Below are 16,754 nucleotides of genomic sequence, written 5' to 3' on the forward strand. Positions count from 1 at the left end.
TAATTTAGATAGACTTCATATACATTTTTTTGATTTCTCAGCATTGGTAACGTGTCCCACATTAACATAACTACTCTTTGTCCCACATTTGGTTTGTGGGGATCTGGTCACCCCTAGTGTGTGTGTGGAGCTCAGTTCCAAAACAGAGTAGAGCTGTAGCAGCGTGATGGTACCCATCCCTACTTATAAGGGCATTTATATCTATCTATTATATTGATATCTTATCAAGTTAAGTGAACGTGCTAATGTTATTTAAAGGTTAAGCTAGCTAGCTGGACTTTTATTTGCTAGTCTACACTAGTTCCTCATTTTGCCATGTTCAGCTTCGCCTGTCATACCTAGTGCTTCATGCTTGGCAAGAAATTTGGCCATCGCCTCTCTGCTTCTTTCATTCACTTTTGCTCTCTGTTTGTTCCCTTTTATTTTTTGTGCCCCTGATTTTTGCCTTTGGTGAGGCATTTTGACTCTCTAGTCAGTCCCCGCTTTGCACAATGCACATCGTGTGTGTTCCGCACATCTGATTGGCCAGGTGTTTCGACCGAACCATTTGCACAATAACAGTGGGGGGATGGGGTATCAGAATCAGATGACAAGTTGAAATGTGTTTTAATTATAAAAATGTATGTATTTACCATGTGAATGCATATGCATTGATATAAGTCATTAAGTAAATTGTTGTACTTGATCCCATTAAGGGTCAACTATAGACCTTTGCATAGGCCCCCGTAAGCCGTGGGCCCAGGGTCATCTGTACCCTTTGACCCCCCTGACGGTGGGCCTGGCCTTGATCAGTGAGGATTTCTTTCAGAATCCCCACTCAGGAGATAATTCTTAAGAATGAGTCTTTGATTACAACTGGTATCCACCAAGGCTTGACATGTACTTCCCCTGATACTCACAGGTATTCTGTACGTTCCAGCTCGATCGGGGGCAGCCCGTGGGGTGTTTGGGACCCAGACCAATACTCCCAGTTCCATCACGTGGCATTGGCCCTGGAAGTGCCTGGGCTTCCCGCAACTCCAACAAGCCGGCCCATATATATATATATATATATATATATATATATATATATATATATATATATATATATATATTTTTACATTAGGGCTGTCAATCGATTACAGTTTTTCATCTAATTAATTACATGGTGTCCCAATTAATTAATCACGATTAATCGCATATACAAATATTTGCTGAAAGCCCCTCATATAATAATAATTCAATATAATGATGAAATAATTATACATAGTTATTTTTAAATATATATATATATTTAAAAATAACTATGTATAATATATATATAAAAGAATAAAAAATATTCAGATAATCAAAATGCATTACATTCTTGTGGCAGAAGAGTTAGTCATTGATAAGACAATACAAAAAGTGGCTTTAGAATACAATGTATTGATTACTACCATATTTTTGAACATAAGCCAATTATTGGCTTACAGTTTACAGCAATACATTTTGCAAGTGAATTTGTCAATCAGTTTGATTTATTATGACGGCTTGTTTAAGGCCCTGTCAATGTACACCTGCGTCAGACATCCTTGTGTAGTGTCTCGGGTGTGTTGCGTCATAAACATACCATTTTTAGGTCACTGTGTCAAGTTAAATATAGTTTAATACTTAGAACACATCTTGAGATCCCTTAGTTCGAATTTGCATTCCATCAAGAACGTAAGAACGTAACATGTTTTCTTCACTGTATAAAATGCGCATTGATACACAGCTGAAATTTCTATTACTGCCCTTTGGAGTAAACAGGTGGTACTACAAGCTTGCATTTCTTGAACAGTACTGTTGAAAAGTCTTAGGCACATAAGATGTTTCACTAAAGAATTTGTCTTAAGATAATTATTTATATCTTCAGCTTACGAGTGTCAATAGGAAATATAAATGTTACACTCCCAAACATTACTTATTCAAATACAAAAGATTAGAATTGAAGAACATGGAGCCCTGCAACAGATGGTATTGCCCCACAGAACCCCCACTGAACATTGAGTCAGTCTGGGATTACATGAAGAGACAGAAGCAATTGAACCTAAATAGATAGAAGAACTGTGGTAAATTCTCCAAGAAGCTTGATACATCCTATCTGCCAACAACCAAAATTCTGCAGGTGTACCTAGGAGAATTGGGGCTGTTTTGAAGGCAAAGGTGGTCACACCAAATATTGAATGAGCTTTTTATGTTTACTGGACTTTGTATGATGTTAACTGATAAATGACTATTTGTGACATTATTTTTGAAAACATACTCACTATGCAACATTTTTCACAAGTGCCTAAAACTTTTGCTCAGAACTGTATGTATATATATATATATATATATATATATATATATATATATATATATTTTTTTTTATTTATTATTATTTTTTTTTTGTGAATACAATGCAAAACAATTGTTCATTTATTGTTCAGCAATTTTTTGTATTGCTCATTAAAATGTATAATATAGAATTGTTATAGAAATATACACTCTTTATTAGGTCTCCTGGGATTTTCACACACAACAGTCTCTAAAGTTTATTTTGAATTGTGCCAAAAAAAAAAAACTTCCAGTGAGTGGCAGTTTTTCAGACAGAAACGCCTTGTTGATGAGAGAGCTCAACGGAGAATGGGCGGACTGGTTCGAGCGGACAAAAAGTCTACTGTAACTCAGATAACCACTGTACAATTGTAGTGAGCAGAATAGTATATCAGAATGCTCTGATGAACTGCCGCTCACTGGATGTTTTTAGTTTTTGGCACCATTCTGAGTAAATTCTAGAGACTGTTGTGTGTGAAAATCCCTGGAGATCAGCAGTTACAGAAATACTCAAACCATCCTGTCTGGCACCAACAATCATGACACGGTTGTAATCACTGAGATCAGATATTTTTCCCCATTCTGATGGTAGATGTAAAGATTAACTGAAGCTCCAGACCCATATCTGCATGATTGTATGCATTGCACTGCTACCACACAATTGGCTGATTAGATAAATTAATAAATAGGTGTAGAGGTCTTCCTAATAAAGTGGTCACTGAGCATCTATCAAACAGGTCTATAAATCAGCAGACAATTGGCCATTTTGCGATTAAAATCATTAGCCGATAATGTTGCCTGAAATTAAACAATTGTTTTTACATAATATGTCCTCAAAATCTGCTAAAATATTTGAAATTTGGGAAAAATATTAACTAACATATATATATATATATATATATATTTCAGAAACAATTGCTAAGATTTTTTATTAATTCCGAGTACATATTGTGTAAAAAAAACCCAACAACATTTATTTAATTTCAGCACAAACTGTACGTGTTGCTATATTTATATTGTAATAGGCTATATCCCGCATTCTAGTTATCAGTGTCAGTCATTGAAAAACCCATTGGGTCGACCACTAATAGAAAAATTATAACATCATATTGGACATCAGCCACCCTGATCTCTAGATATTACCACCCGCATCTGCCGTTGAAAACCCACAACGATCAACCATTACAAGTGACACTTTCGTACAGTATGCCATTAAAAACCCAAAACAATAGCAACCTAATGCACTCTCTTACTCTTCAGCCATCCCCGACAGGCAGTGAGAACATGACAAGGCATACCTGACATTGTTGACATTACTTATTAAAGTTGAGGTACAAGATTCTTCTGAAAAGCTCAAAGTTCATGGCATTTTCAGCACTGTCTGTTTATTTTGTGGTATTTACTTTGAAGGTTAAACGGGCCTCTACCAGTAATTACGCTGTTGCCTCCCTCATGATAATACAGAATCAATGGTTGACCTTTTCAGAGCACCCTGATAAGTTTTAAAGGACTTGTGTTTGAGTCATCTTTCTGACAGATGGACGCAAGCCCTGCTTTAATCAAAGTTATGCAAATACTGCATACTAAAGGACATAACTGTTGCACACAAAAGATAAACTGCCATTAGTAAGCAAACCCAATTCATGTTCTTTTTTATTGATTTTAACAAAAGACTGTAGATGTAACCATTTTAAAGGGAAAAGAGGAGACAGTATTGTTTTAAAGGTGCTATTTGCGAGTAATCACATTTACATAATCAGTAACGTTTGAGATGCAGAGGTTGTGTTCGCTTTTGAGTGTTAACACGTGAGGACGTCGATGGAAAATTGCAGTTTGTGTGCAGATTCAACCGCATTGTTAAACGGGCCCAATGGTCTCTGAAAGGAGCCATATAAGCCTTGAGGCTCCGGCTCTTGTCATAAGAAGAAGGATTAAGGATGGTCACCAGACTTTGTCTTGTGTTTTTCTCTCCCTCCGGACAGATGCATGTTCCTGCCGTCGAGGCATGCTCATTTACCTGGCATGTGGCCTAGTTCGGCACCATTACGCATCATACAGACTGTTTTCCATCTATGCTGGTGTTTTATTACAAGAAAGATGGAAAAGTTTGGCACATTTTTGGAATGCTGTTGCACAGCATGCTGAAGCCTTTAAGAGGCTTCAAAAAAGAGCATTTTTCTTCATTACAATATTATGAATCGACGCGCTGGGTGATTCATCAGCGTTACTGGGTCCCATCAGGAGATAGTGTGTGTATGTGAAACTCAAATGGTTGTGTGGCTGGCTTTTCTTTGATGTGTGAAGAGACGCAAATGCTGTCTCTGTCCCTGTTCAATGGCGGCACGTACTTCACACTCCTCACTCCTTTTATGATGTGTTTGTTCTGTACTCACTGATTTAGCAGTATTTCCATTGTTAAGGACTTGTGTTTTTTTTGGAGATTTAGGTTGTATGGATGATCGAGAAGGTCATGATTTATGTATCGAGGACTAAACATGTCATAATTTAAGCATGGACTGGATTATATTTTCTGCTTAAGAAACCATTGGGTCAACTTTGTGTAGTAGGCAAATTGGTATCAAAATTCTCTTATGGAGGCCAAAAGGTAACAATTAAAGGTAGGTTATTTCTCAGTTTGTTAGGTTATGGCTCAGTTTTCCATTTGCATGTTTTGCCTTCACCTCTGGGTATTTGAGCCCATTCTATGAGGACCTCTTGGGCATTGGCTAGAGTTGAAGAGTTTTGTCTCATCAGAGTGACCATGGAAATGGAACCGCTATCTGCAAATAGGTTGGACATGTTATCTCAGGCACGGGGCCGCATTTGGCACCCCCAGCTCGAATTATATAAATTGTGGGTTTGAATGATGGTTTATCCCCATCTTAAATGCTAGAGCTCCATCAACAAGAAGGTATTTACGTGTAAAGCTTGTTAACGATCTCTCTCTCCCGCACGATCCCCTGCAGTTGACCTTTATCCCTCACGGACTCTTTTTGACATGTACTTCCCCTGATACTCACAGGTATTCTGTACGTTCCAGTTCAATCGGGGGCAGTCCGTGGGGCGTTTGGGACCCAGACCAATACTCCCAGTTCCATCACGTGGCATTGGCCCTGTGATGGAACTGGGAGTATTCGCGTCCGGTGTGAATACTGGTTCACACCGGATGCGAATAGCGCATCAAATTCGCGCTTACCGCGTCTAGTTATACGCTTGACCACTTTGAATCCATTCGCGCATCAAGAGCGAAATTGACGCACGTAAAAAACTAAAGTTTGAAGCGAAATTCGTCTGAGGCGAAATCCGATGAAACTCCGGAGGCGAAACCCGTTGACGGCCATCTTTTTACAAGATGGCTGATGTTGATCGAGCATTCGTGGAGAGAGTCACCACTCTGTACTTGCTCTGGAGAGCAGAACAGCGGCGTATGGGTCGTCGTCGCCGTACTTGGGTCCACCAGACCCTCCGGAGGCGTTCCCAGTTCGGCGAATTTCATCATTTGCTCCAGGAGCTGCGCCTGGATGACGGCCGCTTTCAGCAGTACTTCCGCTTGTCCCACGCCCAGTTTGATGACCTGTTGTCCCGCATCGGAGCGAGGATCACCCATAAGGACACCAACTACAGGTGCTCTATCCCAGCTGCGGAGCGCCTGTCCATCTGTCTTCGGTTAGTAAATGTATATAAAATGTTAAATACAGTATATTAAATATATGTTAATTTACGCTATGCTAGCAATGTTTTTCAAACTGTGTGGTACGGATACCACTGTTGGTGCTCTTTCTAGTGATACTCAGTTAACTGCTGTAACGTTAACCTAAAAAATAAAATATTATTTTGGCAGACGTGATAATGTCTCTATCTGTAAGCAATATGTAGTACTCTTTCTAGTGATAACGTTACTCGGTTAACTGCTATAACCTAAAAATGATACTGTCATGTCTCTATCTGTAAGCAATATGTAGTAACGTTACTCTTTCTTTTGATAATCAGTTATTGGTTATTGGCACACTAGTGATTTAAACCATATACACATATACCCTTTTGTTTTGAAGATTCAAAACTTTGTTAAATTGCTTACAAAATTGCTAGCAAACAAACAAATATGGTGCATTAAAGTAAAACAGACTGGTTATTGTATATAGTTGAATATGTAACTACAAGTGTTCTTATAAAAATATTTTCTAGGTTTCTTGCCACAGGGGACTCATTCAGGACCATAGCGTCCAGCTTCAGGGTTGTTGTCTCAACAGTGAGCCAGATCGTCCACCAGGTTGTGACTGCAATCTGGGACTGTCTTGTGGAGGAGTACATGCAGGGGCGTCGGACTGGGGGGGTAAAGGGTACCGAGTACCCAGGGCCCGAGGCAGGGGGGGGCCCCTTAGAAGTCAGTTTTCTATACATACATATTTGGTACGGGGGCCCAGCAAGATGGTTTGTACCCAGGGCCCAAAATTTGGTGCTATGCCCCTGTGGCTGTGCCCACCACTGATGACTGGAGGTCCATCGCAGAAGGATTCCAGGAGCGGTGGAACTACCCTCTATGCTGTGGAGCGGTGGATGGGAAGCACGTGGTAATGAAGGCACCCCCCAACTCAGGATCCCAGTTCCACAACTACAAGGGAACATTCTCCATCATTCTCCTTGCAGTTGTGGATGCGAGGTATCGCTTCCGGGTGATCGATGTTGGGGGGTACGGCAGGACCAGCGACGGTGGGATTCTGGCAAACTCCGCCTTTGGACAGGCTCTCCTTGCTGGTACACTTCATCTGCCTCCTGACCAGCCTCTTCCCGGTGCTGATGAAAGAGGACCCCAGCCCCATGTCTTTGTGGCTGATGAGGCGTTCCCGCTGCAGAGGAACCTCATGCGGCCCTTCCCTGGACGCACCCTTCCTCCAGAGAGGCGTGTCTTCAATTACCGCCTCTCAGAGCCAGGCTGGTGGTGGAGAACGCCTTTGGCATCCTCTCCTCACAGTGGAGGATGTACCGCCGCCTCATCGAGGTCCACCCAGAAGTTGCGGAGAAGTGTGTGAAGGCGACGTGTCTTCTCCACAACTTTCTGAGGTGTTCGGAGGGAGAGAGGCACCTGCTGCGAGGGGCGCGGACATGCTGGAGAAGAGCCACTGCCAGGTCTGGGTCGGGTTGCGGCCAACAACTCCTCCAGAGAGGCACTCGGGTGAGGGATGTCTTCATGGCACACTTCTCGGCGGAGGGAGCAGTACCATGGCAGCCGACGGAGTAGCGTTTGAAGTCCTCCTCATGACTTCCCACAACGGCTCTTTTAAGAGCCACCCACAAACCTATAAAGAGCTAAACTATCTAAAAATAGTCCATTATTATTATATTTTGTATTTTTTTTTCCCAGGTTGTCAGCCCCAGTTCCAGGATGTCAGGTCCACAACATGCACATTTATTAAGTTGAGACTTTTTAAAAATGTCAGGTTTTCCATGGTAGTATATCAGGTTAAATTATTTATCTATTTTTGTTTTGATGATAAATGGAGCCAGCCTCCAAAAGTAATTAACCTGTCCTGTGTTTTTTTCCTTATTCAACACTGTCCAGACACTAATGTTGGTTGTCTTTACATTACAATAATAATGTTTCATATAATCTAGATTTAGATATGGAATAAATAGCAATCAATACAAAATCAAAATGTCTCATATATTGAAATCAAGTTATGTGATAAAAGATTTGCTTTGTTTGTGCATTAGAACCACACCAGGCATTTAGTCATATTACAAAATAATTTATTGAGGCCAAACATATAAAGTAATTTGAGGTATAACATTAAAAAACATATTGAGGCAAAACGTAAAAAAAATTATTTAGGCAAAACATATAAAATAACAATATGAACTGAAAACAATGAACAATATGTGCAAACTATTTACATTAAGAGACAGGAACAAAAAGGACCTCGCTTGGAAGGTGGAACAGCCACAGGGAACAGCATAGGAGAAGAGGAAGGAGGGCATTCTATGTTTCCTGCAGAGCCTGCCGCCTCTTTTTTTTATTTTATTTTTAAAGTTTACTGTGTGGGGGGTCCAATTGTTCCAAATTTAGCACAATGGTGCTATTTTCCATTGCCAATTTGTAAATTTGAAATTTAACTGTTTCTTTTAAATGAGGCGGCATGCTCTGCAGAAAAGGCAGAAGGCTGAGGAGGAAGTACTCATCAGCGGAGCGTGGCGGTGGGGTTGGAGGTCGCGCCGGAGGTTGTGTCAGAAGCTCCAACAGCGTCTGCTCCACCTCCGACGGACCATCCTGGGACCGCTCACGGGGCCGCCGTCGGGCTCTCCTCCTCTGTTGGCCTGTGAAAGCAATACACAGTGCAATGAGAAGGCAGAAAGATGATACCTGATTTTCATATTCACAATAAAGGTTAACAATTTAATTGAAACAACAAAATTGTCTAGATATTGTGAGAATACTATCTGTGTCAGTGACATAGACAGTGCTTAAACGCAAGTGTGAAATTGTTTTGAACTATATATCAAGTAATTACAAGTTATACTTCAGACATGTACATAGATAAACATGCAAATGAACAGTAGCTAAAAAGTATGTATGTACTATTGCCTTCACACACCTGTGAGTTCAGCAGCAGGGGCTGAGGGACCAGGGACTGGGGAGACAGGAGAAGAGGCAAGGGATCTCAGAATATCCTCTTCCCCCCTCTGATAATTTTCCTCTGTCAAGACAATATTAAATGTTAATACAACACGTTGGTAACAATGATCATAGAGAGATTACATTTCTTCATCTGTAAACAATGACAGCATATATGCCTTGTAATGTGGATTCATTGGAACACACCAGTCTCTGTCTCCCACGCCGTTTCTCCAGGCTGTCCCTGGTCCTCGAGGTGGTTTTCCTCTCTGATCCGGGCCTCGACCCCCTCCATGTTACCACTAGTCTCCCGTGGGGTGACGAAGGGGTCGAGGAATCCCAAGATCTGAGAGTACTTCCACCTCTTCCCAGACCCTGCTGCTGACCCACTCCTCTTGTCCATCTCCTTCCTCTTCTCCTTCAGATATGTGTCCCTGAGGCTCTTCCACTTTTTTGCAAAAGTCCTCCGAATAAACAATATCTTGTAAGCAAAAAATGTAGCTGTATAAGCAGGTAAATAATTGTAAAATAGTGCAAGGCAGCTTGCTAGCTGGTTAGCAGGTCAATAACATGACTCAAAAGTAGCAGGAAAATAGTTAAAAATAGCTAGCTGCTTAGCAGGGCAATAACGTGACACAAAAGTGAAATGTGTATTATATATATATATATGTGCGTGTAAAAAATATACCCATAAATATTTTGCAACGTCTTTATACACATTACAGGAGTAATACAACACAGGACAAAACATCAATATTTTTTTAAATATGCGAATTGTTGTTCATCACAATTTCAATAAAACTGTAAACCCTCGCTCTGAGTTTGCATGTTTTGATGTCCACATGTTCTTGTTCAAGAAATTACAGTGACTGTAGCATTTCTATCGTAAAGAAGTGGACAAATATTAAAGATTAATTTGTATTTACAACTTACCAGGTTGCCCAATCTCCTCACTGACCCTCTTCCAAGCGAGGTCCTTTTTTGTTCCTGTCTCTGTAATGCTACGTTCACACCGGACGCGAATAGCGCGTCAGGCGCGAGTGATTTCAATGTTAAGTCAATGCAAAGACGCGTTACGCGCGTAAAAAATTCCTGCGGCGCGAATGAGGCGTAGAGCGCGGCGCGGTAGACGCGAATACGCCTCATTCGCGCGTCAAGTTCGCGCGAATTGCGCGATCTGAGCGTCTAGCGCGTTACGCGCGAATGGTGCATTTTGTGCATTCACGCGTTTGACGCGAATTCGCGTCTGCCGCCCGAGTTGAAAAATCTGAACTTTGGCGTCAATTCGCGCCGCGTTAACCAATCAGGAGCCTAGCTGCCTGCTGCCCTCCTTCCTCTTCTCCTATGCCATTCCCTGTGGCTCTTCCACCTTCCAAGCGAGGTCCTTTTTGTTCCTGTCTCTTAATGTAAATAGTTTGCACATATTGTTCATTTTTTTTCAGTTCATATTGTTATTTTATATGTTTTGCCTAAATAATTTTTATTACGTTTTGCCTAAATATGTTTTTTAATGTTATACCTAAAATTACTTCATATGTTTGGCCTCAATAAATTATTTTGTAATATGACTAAATGCCTGGTGTGGTTCTAATGCACAAACAAAGCAAATCTTTTATCACATAACTTGATTTCAATATATGAGACATTTTGATTTTGTATTGATTGCTATTTATTCCATATCTAAATCTAGATTATATGAAACATTATTATTGTAATGTAAAGACAACCAACATTAGTGTCTGGACAGTGTTGAATAAGGAAAAAACACAGGACAGGTTAATTACTTTTTGAGGCTGGCTCCATTTATCATCAAAACAAAAATAAATAAATAATTTAACCTGATATACTACCATGGAAAACCTGACATTTTTAAAAAGTCTCAACTTAATAAATGTGCATGTTGTGGACCTGACATCCTGGAACTGGGGCTGACAACCTGGGGAAAAAAATATATATATATAATAATAATGGACTATTTTTAGATAGTTTAGCTCTTTATAGGTTTGTGGGTGGCTCTTAAAAGAGCCGTCGTGGGGAAGTCATGAGGAGGACTTCAAACGCTACTCCGTCGGCTGCCATGGTACTGCTCCCTCCGCCGAGAAGTGTGCCATGAAGACATCCCTCACCCGGAGTGCCTCTCTGGAGGAGTTGTTGGCCGCAACCCGACCCAGACCTGGCAGTGGCTCCTCTTCAGCATTTCCCGCGCCTGGCTCTGGAGAGGCGGTAATTGAAGACACGCCTCTCTGGAGGACAGCATAGAGGGTAGTTCCACCGCTCCTGGAATCCTTCTGCGATGGAACTCCAGTCATCAGTGGTGGGCACAGCCATGTACTCCTCCACAAGACAGTCCCAGATTGCAGTCACAACCTGGTGGACGATCTGGCTCACTGTTGAGACACCAACCCTGAAGCTGGACGCTATGGTCCTGAATGAGTCCCCTGTGGCAAGAAACCTAGAAAATATTTTTATAAGTAGGCCTACACTTGTAGTTACATATTCAACTATATACAATAACCAGTCTGTTTTACTTTAATGCACCATATTTGTTTGTTTGCTAGCAATTTTGCAAGCAATTTAACAAAGTTTTGAATCTTCAAAACAAAAGGGTATATGTGTATATGGTTTAAATCACTAGTGTGCCAATAACCAACTGATTATCAAAAGAAAGAGTAACGTTACTACAATTGCTTACAGATAGAGACATGACAGTATCATTTTTAGGTTATAGCAGTTAACCGAGTAACGTTATCACTAGAAAGAGCACTACATATTGCTTACAGATAGAGACATTATCACGTCTGCCAAAATAATATTTTATTTTTTTGGTTAACGTTACAGCAGTTAACTGAGTATCACTAGAAAGAGCACCAACAGTGGTATCCGTACCACACAGTTTGAAAAACATTGCTAGCATAGCGTAAATTAACATATATTTAATATACTGTATTTAACATTTTATATACATTTACTAACCGAAGACAGATGGACAGGCGCTCCGCAGCTGGGATAGAGCACCTGTATCCTCGCCCGATGCGGGACAACAGGTCATCAAACTGGCCGCGGGACAGCGGAAGTACCGCTGAAAGCGGCCGTCATCCAGGCGCAGCTCCTGGAGCAAATGATGAAATTCGCCGAACTGGGAACGCCTCCGAGGGTCTGGTGGACACAAGTACGGCGACGACGACCCATACGCCGCTGTTCTGCTCTCCAGAGCAAATACAGAGCGGTGACTCTCTCCACGAATACTCGATCAACATCAGCCATCTTGTAAAAAGATGGCCGCCAACGGATTTCGCCTCTGACGCGTCCACGCCGTAAATTTCGCTTCAAACTTTTGTTTTTTACGCGCGTCAATTTCGCTCTTGACGCGCGAATGGATTCAAAGTGGTCAAGCGTATAACTAGACGCGGTAGGCGCGAATTTGACGCGCTATTCGCGTCCGGTGTGAACGCAGCATTATAGGTTTGTGGGTGGCTCTTAAAAGAGCCCTTGTAGGGAAGTCATGAGGAGGACTTCAAACGCTACTCCGTCGGCTGCCATGGTACTGCTCCCTCCGCCGAGAAGTGTGCCATGAAGACATTCCTCACCCGGAGTGCCTCTCTGGAGGAGTTGTTGGCCGCAACCCGACCCAGACCTGGCAGTGGCTCCTCTCCAGCATGTCCCGCGCCCCTCGCTGGTGGACCCAAGTACGGCGACGACGACCCATACGCCGATGTTCTGCTCTCCAGAGCAAATACAGAGCGGTGACTCTCTCCACGAATGCTCGATCAACATCAGGCATCTTGTAAAAAGATGGCCGTCAACGGGTTTCGCCTCCGACGCGCGTCACGCGCGTAAATTTCGCTTCAAACTTTTGTTTTTTACGCGCGTCAATTTCGCTCTTGACGCGCGAATGGATTCAAAGTGGTCAAGCGTATAACTAGACGCGGTAGGCGCGAATTTGACGCGCTATAAAAATATGAAGTGGAATCGTACAATTCTGGGTGACTGCTTACAGCAAGAATTAATTTTTCCTCCATAAGTTAGCTGTCAGTGATTTTGGAATGAAAGATTCCGAGCGGGAGTTTACCTCACTTTACCTCCTGAGTGACAGCAGGCAGCTAGGCTCCTGATTGGTTAATGCGGCGCGAATTGACGCCAAAGTTCAGATTTTTCAACTCGGGCGGCAGACGCGAATTCGCGTCAAACGCGTGAATGCACAAAATGCACCATTCGGCGTAGCACGCCAGACGCTCAATTAGCGCCATTCGCTGAACTTGACGCGCGAATGAGGCGTATTCGCGTCTACCGCGCCGCGCTCTAAGCCTCATTCGCGCCGAAGGAATTTTTTACGCGCGTAACGCGTCTTTGCATTGACTTAACATTGAAATCACTCGCGCCTGACGCGCTATTCGCGTCCGGTGTGAACGCAGCATAATACGGGACCGGGTGTGTAGGATCACGACCCGGCCCCGCCCTCCGCACTGCCACAGTTGCATATGCTGTGCCCAGTACAGGCTCTGCAGGCTTATCTTGAACTTACTAGCCAAAGGTGTAAGTCAGAGCAATGTTTTGTATGCTTTGTTGGCCGCAACAGGGGCGTTTCAGTGTCCAAGCAGAGAATATCTCATTGGATTGTGGATGCAGTCTGGAATGCTTACAAGGTGTGTGGTTTGCCTTCACCTCTGGGTATTCGAGCCCATTCTATGAGGAGCATAGGATCCTCTTGGGCATTGGCCAGAGTTGTCTTTATAAGACATTTGTATGGTGGTAGAAGTGTCCTCTCTGCATTCTTTTGTTAGGTTTTATAGTTTGGACGAGAGTTTGACTCTCGCTTCCCATGTTCTTTCTGTTGGATCAGGTGTAAGTTCTTGAAATGTCTATTTCTTTAGTTTGTTTGTGTGCCACTGTAAGCTTGCCACTTAGAGAGTTGTCAGCTAATGTTCGCATGGCATGATTGTATCTCATCCCATTTGTAATTACGCAATGTCAATGTTTCATCAAAGTGAGCATCTCGGTTACAAACATTACCTTGGTTGCCTGAGAGGAACGAGACATTGCATAGCATCTGGGCATCCTTATGGGCGTCTCTTCAGCGCCATCAGCCAATAAATTGACATGATTGTATACAGGCTTCAGAACACATGACTCACTGACATAGTCCCATTTGCGTAATTACGCAATTTCTACACGATTTCAAAATGACCTTCAAACTATTTATCCATAAATGGGAAACATAGGAAGGAAGGTTTGCATTGTTATTGTTAGTGTATGCCTAGAACACAAAACTGCTAAATTTATTTCAAAATATTTATGTAATGTTCTCTTTAATCAAATCTTTCACAAAGGTGGATAAAGGGGTTATTTCACAATTAGTATGACACCTCAAATGCTATGTAGATGTACATTAAACCTGATGAAAGTTTGCCTGCTGATGTCTGGTATTTATAAAAATGTGGAAAGTTCATGTACAACCAAAATCACATGTCCCCTACACTTTGATGCTGCGCTTGATTTAGCGCTTTGGGAACGTCTTTTAGGAGTGACCAGCTGTGAATATGTGTGCAACACGTCAATGAAATTTAATGGAATTTATAGCCTCTGCTGGTGACATCATCAGGATGCGCCGGTACCAGGGTCTATAAATAGATGCACCACAGGTGCATCGTCAGGTCTTTTGTCTTCAGACCATTCTGTGTGTTTTGTGCTTCTCAAGGCATGATGATGCAGCAGGTAGAAGAGACACTCATGGGTTATCTCTCACCTGGCTCAGCATCATCATTAAAAAGACCTACTCTCCCCCCAAAGCCATGCAGGACCACCTCTGCGCTTGTGGTGAAAGCTTATCAGTCAGCAGGTCAGGCTGGTGATGCCCTACATACCATGGCAGTGTTACATGCGTACCATGCTGATCTGTTAAAGGACATGAGTGTGGGCAGCACTATTGACGAAGAGGCTTTTTCAGAACTTCGTCAAGTCACGGATCTGTTTCTCCGTGCGGCCAAACAGACGGCTCGCACCATTGGCCGGTCGATGAATGCTTTGGTTAGCATGGAGAGACATTTATGGCTGAACCTTTCGGGCATCAGAGATAAGGACAAAGTGTTCCTTCTTGATGCCCCAATTTCACCTTCTGGCCTGTTCGGTGACTCGTTGAACATAGTCATCACCAGGTTTCAGGAGGTGAAGAGTCATGAGGAAGCCTTCGGGCAAATGCAGATACTTCCTGGTTCCCAAGAAGGATGGGCGATTGTGTCCGATTTTAGACCCTCGAGGCTTGAATCGCTCAGTAAAGGCGCTCGATTTCAAGATGCTAACCGTCAAGACGGTCGTGTCTCAAATCCAACATCACGATTGGTTGGTCTCGATCGATCTCATGGATGCATATATACATATAGAAATTCTGCCACAACACAGTACAGTTACTTAACTGTAACCCTTGTTCCCTAAAAAAGCGGAACGAGATGCTGCGCTTCATTGCCACACTGAGGATGCCCCAAGACTGCTCGTCAGGTCTGGTCTGACGAGCCCCTGGTACCGCCACATCCTGATGATGTCACCAGCAGAGGCTATAAATTCCAGTCTATTTCACACGTTTTGCACACATATTCACAGCTGGTCACTCCTAAAAGACATTCCCAAAGCACAGCATCTCGTTCCGCTTTTTCAGGGAACAGGTGGCTCGCCCCAGTATGAGTTTGATGTCTCATTCGGGGCTCGAGAGCAGGATGAGCTCTCGATCGTAGCATAAGAAAGCTGGCTGATCCAGTCGGATGCGGAGGACTTGCCCGGGCTGCCGTGAGTGTTTGCCCAACAAAGGGAAGTGGGCGTTCGCATCCTCAATTATCTCAACGTCGGGCTAATACAAGCTCACTCTCGAGAACTGTTGTGTGTGCACAGGGACCTGGTGCTGAGGCACCTCAGCTGGTTGGGGCTTCGGGTCAATTGGGAAAAGAGCACGCTCTCCCCAGTTTAGAGCATCTCTCTTAGAGAGGCTCCTTGGGCATATGGCGTCCTCGGCAGCAGTCACGCCGCTCGGGTTGATGCATATGGGACCGCTCCACCACTGGTTTCAGACTCCAGTCTCCAGAGTCCTGAGATGTGCATGGTGCTAGGGCACGTATGACGTGGTCATCACGCCAATCTGCCACCACATGTTCAGCCCTTGGATGGACCATGTATTTCTGTGGGCAGGGGTCCCATTAGTGCTAGTGTCCAGGCGTGTCATTGTTGTCGTTGTCCGGCGGTGGTAGGCACAATCACTCAGGCCAGGGCTCCCTCTACGAGGTGCCTGTATGCCTTGAAGTAGAGTTTGTCACAAATTGCTGTTCTTCCCGGGGTGAAGACCCCCAGAGATGCATATTCGGTTTGGTGCTTTCCGTCCTGCAGGTGAGTTTGGAGGGGTGGCTGTCCCTCTCCACCTTGAATGGAGTGGACAGTAAGTCTCTAGGGAAGCACAACCTGATCATCAGGTTCCTTAGATAGCAACCAGGCCCAGGGCATGCCATCCCCTTTGTGATTACAAGTACACTCCATGAGGAGTGTGGCATCCTCCTAGGCACTAGCTAATGTCTCCCCTGTGTTGTCAGGTACGAACAGATAAGTATGCAGGACAGCTGGCCAGGTGTACCGCTTACGTACAGTACCTTCCCCTCCTGGAGGGGAGGAATTCGTAGCTGGGCCCAGTACCTGTGCTAGTATGCCCTGTACTGGGGTAGGTGCTCCACTTGTGCTGGTTACCTGTGGTAACCCCTTGTGATGTATTTTCCCTGTTGGTAAATCTGCGTCTCCCATGGGCAGAGCTCCCTCTGCCTTTGGTCGCTGTGTTTGTAGACCTCCTCCCCAC

The sequence above is a fragment of the Xyrauchen texanus genome, chromosome 8 (assembly GCF_025860055.1).
Source record: "Xyrauchen texanus isolate HMW12.3.18 chromosome 8, RBS_HiC_50CHRs, whole genome shotgun sequence".
NCBI lineage: Eukaryota > Metazoa > Chordata > Actinopteri > Cypriniformes > Catostomidae > Xyrauchen > Xyrauchen texanus.